The 9,503-nt window shown below is 49.8% G+C and overlaps 1 protein-coding gene across 1 annotated transcript in view; it reads right to left on the reverse strand.

The window, feature by feature from the left end:
* Positions 1 to 9,503, reverse strand: part of DCAF1 (DDB1 and CUL4 associated factor 1) — a 204,847-nt gene that overhangs the window by 102,626 nt on the left and 92,718 nt on the right. The window lies entirely within an intron of this gene.

The following is a 9,503-nucleotide window of genomic DNA, read 5'->3' on the forward strand; positions in this document are numbered from 1 at the left end:
TGGGGTGCAATGGCGCAATCACAGCTCACTACAGCCTCAACCTCCTGGGCTCGAGCTGTCTTCCCACTTCAGTCTCCCAAGTAGCTGGGACTACGGGTGTGCACCACCACACCCAGCTAATTTTTTAAAATTTTTGTAGAGACAGAGTCCCACTGTGTTGTCCAGGTTGGTCTTGAATTTCTAGGCTCAAGTGATTCTCCTGCCTCAGTCCCTCAAAGTGTTGGGATTACAGGTATGAGCCACTGCGCCCAGCCTCTCTTTTTGTTCAAGACCTAGCCTGTAGGAATCAATAGATACTTATTGCCAGGTATTATACGTGAGGCAGAGAAGTGAAAAATCAAAAGCTCATAGATTGAGGCAGGACTGACCTCACAGGTCACTTCATTCAATTTCTTCATGTTATTGGGAAAAATGAGGCCCAGAGGGAGTGAGTGACTTGCCCAGCATCACACAACCAATTAGCAGAACCAGAAGACTCCTTACTCTGACCAGCGGTCCCTTTTGCGGGGCATAGAAGATAAACATGACTCCACATTTGAGGAGAATCTTGACCTGACAAGATCCTACCCAACCTTCAAGGCCTTACGCAGCTCATTATCTCTCTGGGAATGCTGAGCAAGTCTCCATGCATTTCCATGAGTCTTCACAGACAATACTGTCACATGAACACAAGACACAGCAAGCCTGCCGCTATGCTCAGTGTTCCACAGCTAGTAAGGAACCTGAATCCTGGTTCCCTTGGTTTCACTCCCCACTAGATCCCATTTCCCTCTTTCCAGAAAAGAGACCATCCTCCTTCTCTTAAATGTGTACTCTACTGTGTGCTGGGAGCGCCACAGACATGTCACCTCTCTTCACTTCTTTCTCCTGCAACAACACACAGCTTTCTTCTCTGTGCTTCTGGAACTTTGCCTCTATCAGTAATGGCCACTACCATTTCTTTCAACTTTAGAGCATGCTGGGCTCTGAGCCAAATGTTCTAGCCACACTCTCTCATTTAACCCTCACTACCCTGCCACACACACAGGGAAGATATGGTTAATCACCTTTACAGATGAGAAATCTGAACCCAGAGAGGTAGATCAAGGAATGGAACCCACATGCCTTTCCTCCAGCACTCCTTCAGGTGACTTTCCTGGGCCATGAACCTAAAATGTATGGAGATGGGACATTTAAGCCTTAGATATCTCCCCTCTGTCTATGGTCTAGCCGGCCCAGTGATGACTTCTCCACTGGCTGGGGTCCTAAAAGGCAGAGCCCTTAAGGGAGCTCAAGGCCCAGCTCACCAGCTCCTGGCACTGCCTCAGCCTGCCACCAGATGGCACTGCTTCATTTCAGAAACCCAACCTGGTCAGCGTGCTGTGGCTCACACCTGTAATCCCAGCACTTTGAGAGGCTGAGAATCTCTTGATCCCAGGAGTTCAAGACCAGCCTGGGCAACATAGAGAGACACCCCCCACTCCACTGTCTCTACAAAATATCTTAAAAATTTGCCAGACATGGTGGTGCATGTCTGTAGTCTCAGCTATTTATGAGGCTGACTTGGGAGGATTGCTAGCGCTTGGGAGGTTGAAGCTGCAGTGAGCTGTGATTGTGCCACTACACTCCAGCCTGGGTGACAGACAGAGACTCTATCTCAAAAAAAATTTTTTTTTATAATTTTTTTTTAAAAACAGAAACCCAGCCTGGGGTCCTGGGTTGGTGATGGGAGCAAGAAGCATTAAGAAGGGGCTTTGGAGAAGCCAGGGCCTAGGAGGCAGGGGAAGCAGAGCAGGAGACAAACAGGGCCTGTCCAGCAGCCACACCCTCAGGATTCTGCACTCTTAACTCCTGCAGCCTCCTCTGCCCCTGCCAACACCTCCCCCTCCCCAACACACACAGGCACACACCTGCAGGCACCTTCAAACACCTCCTTCCCACCTCTGGGAAGGGGAAGAGGGAGCACCCAGGCTTTCCCAACTGCTCACGCATTCCAAGTGTGCTTGGTGGCATATTTCACAGTTCAAGTATTACCCACATGTGCCAGATACACAAGCATGCACACTACACATTAGGCACCTAGTCCTCACAACAAATACTTCCACATCTAAGCATATGCACATACAAAGCTACAGACAATCCAGGCCCACACACCTGGCTTAGTTCTGGCACATGGGTCCTGCACCACTGGGAGGAGATTTATTGGCCTCTTTGGTAGGACATCTCTGGACTCCCTCTCACCTTGCCCTGCCTGTTCCACCCCCTGCTCCATGGTGTGCCCAAGAAAGAGGAAGCCCTATCTGAAAGAGTGAGGAGTGCTTTGGGGGCTGCCCAGCAGCAGAGAAAAGGCAAGAAGACCCCAACTCTGGCCCCAGGACCAAGGCCTACAGATAGGCATGCTCTACCTACTCCCACCTCCAAGCACGCCCACTCCCTGGCTAGGAAAATGGACAGCACCAAGCCCTCTGAGCTTCAAGCTTCTCCTTCATTTTCCTCCCTCTCCCGCTCCGATCCTTCTGTGAGCTTTTCACTCCCAGCACCTCCTTCTAGGCTTACCCAGGTGCTCCCACCAGCCCATCCTCACCCTGGTGCCACCCCACAACTCCTGTGCTTCTTCCAGCAATTCCCTGGGGCTGGAAAGTGAGGCCAGCTGTCTCATATCCACCCCTGCTCTCCTGTTGGCTAGACAAGACTGCTACTGCAAGGGTCCAGGAGTGTTGCAGGAGCTACCAATTAGAGGCTCAAGACTACCAGGCTTTGGGAACACCAGCCTGGACAAAGAGGAAATCCCAATCATTCACTGGGTACCCTGCTCCTGCCTGGTGGCCCCTATACCCCACCCCCATAAAATGAGGAGAGGGAACACCACAACATTTCCCAAAGGGTGTGTAATTATGTCTGATTACATCTACATCCACGACTCTCAATTTACAGAGAAAGAAACAGACTCCAAAGTCAACAACTTAAGTGCTGACATCGACCATTGGGCACAGGTAACAGGGAGATAAAAAAGCAAGCACACCTAGCCTCTTTTGCCTCAGGTTCCTGGGGTTGGAACTCCTTCCAGGAGGAAGAGTAGAGTCAACATTGGGATGAGAGTCTGTGTTGGCCTGGCCTCCAAGCTCTCAGAAGCCCCTGAATTTTTATTTACATATTTATTTTCAGATGGAGCCTCACTCTGTCCCCAGGCTGGAGTGCAGTGAAGCAATCTCGTCTCACCGCAACCTCTGCATCCTGGGTTCAAGTGATTCTCCTGCCTCAGCCTCCTGAGTAGGTGGGATTACAGGTGCCTGCCACAATGCCTGGCTAATGTTTGTATTTTTAGTAGAGATGGGATTTCACCGTGTTGGCCAGGCTGATCTCGAACTCCTGACCTCAAGTGATCCACCCACCTTGGCCTCTCAAACTGCTGGGATGACAGGTGTGAACCACTGTGCTCTGGCCACCCCTGGATTTTTTGAAAGACCATTCAACAGGATTCAGGGATCTCTGGCCTGACCCATTTGAAGTTACTCTGGAGACTGCTGGGGCAGACCCTCATGATGACTCAGGTCAGAAAGAGTTTACCACTCTATCAGTTCTTTCATTTTGGGAGGGCCTGTGCCTGGCACAGTAGCTCACACCTGTAATTCCAGCACTTAGGGAGGCTGAGATAGGAGGATTGTTGAGCCTAGGTGTTCAAGACCAACCTGAGCAACATAGTGAGACCCTGTCTCTATAAAAAATAATAAAAATAAAAATAATTCTTATGGCCAGGTGTGGTGGCTCACGCCATAATCCCAGCATTTTAGGGGGGCAAGGCAGGTGGATCACCTGAGGCCAAGAGTTCAAGACCAGTCTGGCCAACATGGCAAAACCCCATCTCTGCTAAAAAATTACAAAAATTAGCCAGGTGTGATGGTGCATGCCTGTAATCCCAGCTACTCAGGAGTCTGAGGCATGAGGATTGCTTGAACCCAGGAGCTGAGATCATGCCACTGCACTCCAGCCTAGGCAACAGAGCAAGATTCTGTCTTGAATAATAATAATAACAATACAATTAATAATAATAATTTTTTAAATTAAAAAAAGAGAAGGCCTAGAGAAGAATGGCTTTGTTGAATGGGACAAATTCAGAGGTCAGAGACTCACCCCACCACCCGAAGTAAATACCTCTACCATGGGCCTATCCCTCTTGGAGATGTTGCCAGATACAACCTGAGGTACCCAGTTAGGCCTGGGAGCCAAAATCACCAAGGAGGGGAGTTTCTAGGTATAGAGGGTGTCGTGGGCTCTTACCATGGGGAAGTTCTTCATCCCTTAGAGGTGGAGATGTCTCTCTATGAAAAGTCACATGATGTTCCTGAGGGGAGCCACCTCTGCCCTGCTCCTGCTTCACCAGGTCCAGGCTTCTCACAAGATAGCCTTTTGTGAAGTCACAAAGCTGGTTGCCTCCCCACAGGACCAGGGACCAGGACAACCAGGGACTAGTGGGCATGACTTTAGGGGAGAAAGGACTTCACAACAGCCTGTAGGCTCTGGAGAGGGGTGTGGAGTCTGGAGGGGCTCAGTGGACCAGCCTCAGGCTGTAGTGGGCAAGAAGGGTTATTGGAGACTCAGGATGGAATTAGTTTCTCATGTCTCAGTGATCGCCAAAAGATGAGAACAGCTGGGGCCTGTGCCTGTATTCCTTGACCATTGTCCTGTCCCTTGAGACCCTAGGGCTGGAGGAGGACTCTTGCCCCTTTTGAATATATATAAGGGTCCTGATCACTGATGTTCTAGGTCATCCATGGAAAAAGGAGGTTAAGGCCCCTGAGCCAGGGACCAGATCTTCTCTCCTCAGTGCCATCCCTCTGTGACCATCCACTTTCTTTTCTTTTCTTTTCTTTTCTTTTCTTTTTTTCTTTTCTTTTCTTTTTTGAGATGGAGTTTCACTCTTGTCCCCCAGGCTGGAGTGCAGTGGCATGATCTTGGCTCACTGCAATGTGCACCTCCCGAGTTCAAGCGATTTTCATGCCTCAGCCTCCCGAGTAGCTGAGATTACAGGTGCCTGCCACCACACCTGGCTAATTTTTGTATTTTTAGTAGGGACGGGGTTTCATCATGTTGGCCAGGCTGGTGTCGAACTCCTGACCTCAAACGATCCACCTGCCTTGGCCTCCCAAAATGCTGGGATTACAGGCATGAGCCACTGCACCTGGCCTGACCATCCATTTTCTACCTGTTTCCTGGGCAAGCACATGCTACCAAATTCTGCTGCATTGAAAAGCAGCCCTGGTAGCCTTGGGGCACCCCTACCTGTTGGATTACGCAGAGGAAGAAGAGTGTCAAGAGAAGAAACTGGAGCACTCAGTGCCCACTCTCTCCAGAGGGTAGGGACTACCACCTCCTGAAGAGGCAACCCAGGGGAGAAAACAGAAAACAACCCAGGAGAAAAAGTGTCATTCCATAAAATGTGGAAACTCAGTTACTGCCTTGGAAGGTCACACCTCGTAAGTGGGGCATGGGGGCAGCCACTAAATGGAAACCTTGTCTTAAAAACAAGTGGCAAGGCGTGGGTGCCTTACGCCTGTAATCCCAGCACTTTGGGAGGCCGAGGTGGGCAAATCACCTGAGGTCAGGATTTCAAGACCAGCCTGGCCAACATGGTGAAACCCCATCTCTACTAAAAATACAAAAAATCAGCTGGGCGCTCCTGTAATCCCAGCTGCTCGGGAGGCTGAGGTAGGAGAATCGCTTGAATCCCAGAGACAGAGGTTGCGATGAGCCAAAATTACGCTGCTGCACTCCAGCCTGGGCGACAGAGAGAGACTCTGTTAAAAAAAAAAAAAAAAAAAAAAAAGAACTAAACTGTGTTTTAAGTTACGATTCCTGAGCCCTTGCCCTGTGCCTGGCCCTGCACCTTGTGTCTTCAGTGCTGAGGAGAATGCAGCACAGACCCTGCCCTCAAGGCTCACAGTCTAAGGACTGAATGACCATGTGCAGCTCCCTCCCTTAAAATGAAGGCTGCTATTCCCAGAAGTCAGGGGCAGCCTGGAACTCAAGAGCCTTGTATCCCAGTCCAGGGCACTACATTTCACGAAGGCAAAAACAGACCAAATCCTGTGGACTTTTGGCGGTTAAGCTAAGACAGCGTCTCACTGCCTCTCAGGGTCTGCAGGTCTGGGTCTTGGTGTCATTATGTTGAGAGTGGCTCACCACCATGTGTCTCCTCCAGACCAAGGAGACCTCTTGGCCATTTTGTGTTCAAGCCTTGCCTCCACTGAGGGTTTCTGCCATCTGCTCTACAGAGCCAACAGGCATCCTGTGGGACAGGTCTGGTCTGACGTACAGGAGACTAGATGTGACTCTGGGCAAGTTTCCTCATCCATCCCCCATAAGGAGGGCTTTACTAGATCTATGATCTTTCTTTCTTTTCTTTCTTTTCCTTCCTTCCTTCCTTCCTTCCTTCCTTCCTTCCTTCCTTCCTTCCTTCCTTCCTTCCTTCCTTTCTCTCTTTCTTTCTGAGACAGAGTCTTGCTCTGCTGCCCAGGCTGGAGTGCAATGGCACAATCTTGGCTCACTACCACCTCTCTACCTCCCCCGTTCAAGCGATTCTCCTGCCTCTGCCTCCCGAGTAGCTGGGATTACAGGCGCATGCCACCACGCCCAACTAATTTTTGCATTTTTAGTGGAGATAGGGTTTCGCCAATTGGCCAGGCTGGTCTTTAACTCCTGACCTCGTGATCCACCCACCTCAGCCTCCCAAAGTGCTAAGATTACAGGTGTGAACCACTGTGCCTGGCCTAGGTCCACGATTTTCAAATTATGTTAGTATTACGATTTTACCACAGAGTCCTTTTGGTCCCAGCGAAATCTTGTATACCTCTTTGTTAAGTAGAGAAAAGGAATGATGCAAGGGATTCTAGGACATGATGTAGCAGAGAAACTCCTAGCGTTACAAGGAATGCAGTTTAAAAATCATGCACCAGCCGGCCGGGCGCGGTGGCTCACACCTGTAATCCCAGTACTTTGGGAGTCCAAGGCGGGTGGATCACAAGGTCAGGAGTTCAAGACCAGCCTGGGCAATATGGTGAAACCCTGTCTCTACTAAAAATACAAAAAAAATTAGCTGGGTGTGTTGGCGGGCACCTGTAATTCCAGCTACTCAGGAGGCTGAGGCAGGATAATTGCTTGAACCTGGGAGGCAGAGGTTGCAGTGAACAGAGATCGAGCCACCGTACTCCAGCCTGGGTGACAGAGCGAGATTCTGTCTCAAAAAAAAAAAAAAAAAAAAAAAAAAAAAAAAAAAAAAAAAATGCACCACATGGCTTCCAGACCCTTTCAGGTGCTGTGAATCTGTGACTGCAAAGCCTGAGCTTTATGAAAGATGGGAACAGGACAAAGAATGCCACATGTAGTGGCCACCTCAAGAGTCCTGCTCTGAATATTTTTGCCACAACTATTTCTCGTTCCTGGTTCCAGTTCAGCTTATTTCCAGCCACCAGCGTGTCCCCAGCCCACCTCTCAGTGGGCCCTCTGTTCCTACCTTTGCTCCTCTCTTACAGGATCTGAAATCAGCATCTAGACCTTAGGGGCTCAAAGTCCACATGGGTTCTAAGTCAGGAGTACAACAGTCACCTCTCTGTACCTGAATCCAATAGGCAGGAGACAGGAGGCTTTCTCCAGGTAACATTCATCTTTGCCTAACTCTCTTCTGAGATCCTTGTAGCCTCTGGAATTGTCCTGGTCCTTTTTTGGATGCAAAGCATGTTTGATTTCATGGGCTGCCAACCTCATCTGCCAGAAGATGCTCAGACAGCCAGGGTGCAGTACAAAACCTGCCGTCTCCATTTTCTTTTCTCCTAAGATACAGATCAGAGGGAAGACAGGCAAGATGGGCTTCCCACCCCACAAGGCAGGCATGTCTGAATTCTATGAGCTTTTGTTTCAAAGAATTTATGAGAAGCATCATGGCCTTGGCCCATTCTAAGAGCAAGTCAGGAGAGCAGAGTTATGGTGCCATGAGCCCTGTTGCAGGGAAAGGGAGCTGCATTATAACTGAGAGCAAAGGCTGCTCTCTGCCTTGTGGCTAGTGAGGCAGGGCAAAGAAAAGCGAACATTCCTTAGGGCCAGGCATGGTGAACGAACAAGACTAAGCTGACAGGCTAGTACTAGGTTCTCAAGCCTGGCTGCAATTCAAATCACCTGCAGAGCCTTTCTGAACCTCTAGTGTCAAGACCCTATCCCAGTTCAATTAAGTCAGAATCTCTAGGGCACAGGCAACAATGTTTTCCAAAGCTCCCTAGATAATGAATACTCTGAATACTCCGCTAAAGCGGAGAACCTCTGGTCTAGGAGGAAGACTGGCATTAAACAGGATGTGGGCGGGCCAGGTGTGGTGGCTCACGCCTGTAATCGAGGCACTTTGGGAGGCTGAGGCGGGCAGGTCACCTGAGGTCAGGAGTTCAAGACCAGCCTGGTGAATATGGTGAAACCCTGTCTCTACTAAAAATACAAAAATTAGCTGGGCATGGTGGCAGGTGCCTGTATTTTTAGTCTCCACTAAAAATACCAAAATTAGCCGGGCATGGTGGCAGTTGCCTGTAATCCCAGCTACTCGGGAGGCTGAGGCAGGAGAATCGCTTGAACCTGGGAGGTGGAGGTGGCAGTGAGCCCAGATTGCGCCATTACACTCCAGACTGCGGGACAAGAACTAGACTTCATCTCAAAAAAAAAAAAACTAGGATGTGGGCATGATGACCTTTACCCTGAGGTGGGGCCTAGAGGTCTAAAATGTTGGGGTCTAGTAAGCTGGACCTTTCTGCTCCTGGGATCCACAGGGCTCCCTCTTACCCACCCCTGCACATCCTCCACACACATCCCACACACACCGAGCACCTCTTGTGGGGAAAGCAAAACAGAAGGCTCAGGAACCCAGCTCCAGGGAGGGGAAGAAACATACGCTCTAGGTTAGAATCATGACCCTGGATTCTCTAGTTGTGTGGGCCTGGCAACCCTTTGAGCCTCAATTCCTCCTCTGTAAAATGGAGGTAGTAGGCCGGGCACAGTGGATCATGCCTGAAATCCCAACACTTTGGGAGGCTGAGGTGGGCGGATCACTTAAGGTCAGGAGCTCAAAACCAGCCTTTCCAACATGGTGAAACCCTGTCTCTACTAAAAATAAAAAATTAGTTGGGTGTGGTGGCATGTGCCTGTAATCCCAGCTATTTGGGACGCTGAGGCAGGAGAATTGCTTGAATCCGGGAGGCGGAGGTTGCAGTGAGCCAAGATCACATTACTGCACTCCAGCCTGGGCAACAGAGCAAGACTCTGTCTCAAAAAAAAAAAAAAAAAAATGGAGGTAGTAATACCTGCTTCGAGGGTGGTTGCAAGGAGGGCAATGGGAAGCACTGGCTTACAGGAAGGGCTCCAGAGATGAAGCTGCTAGCAGCAGCAGCCACAACCCCAGCTCCCTCTGTCATCTTGGACAAAGCTCTAATGATCATCTACCCAGTCCCTTTGTTTTCACATGAAGATCTCAAAGGAGATCCAAAGGAGAG

Source organism: Macaca thibetana, chromosome 2, assembly GCF_024542745.1.
Source record: "Macaca thibetana thibetana isolate TM-01 chromosome 2, ASM2454274v1, whole genome shotgun sequence".
Classification (NCBI taxonomy): domain Eukaryota; kingdom Metazoa; phylum Chordata; class Mammalia; order Primates; family Cercopithecidae; genus Macaca; species Macaca thibetana.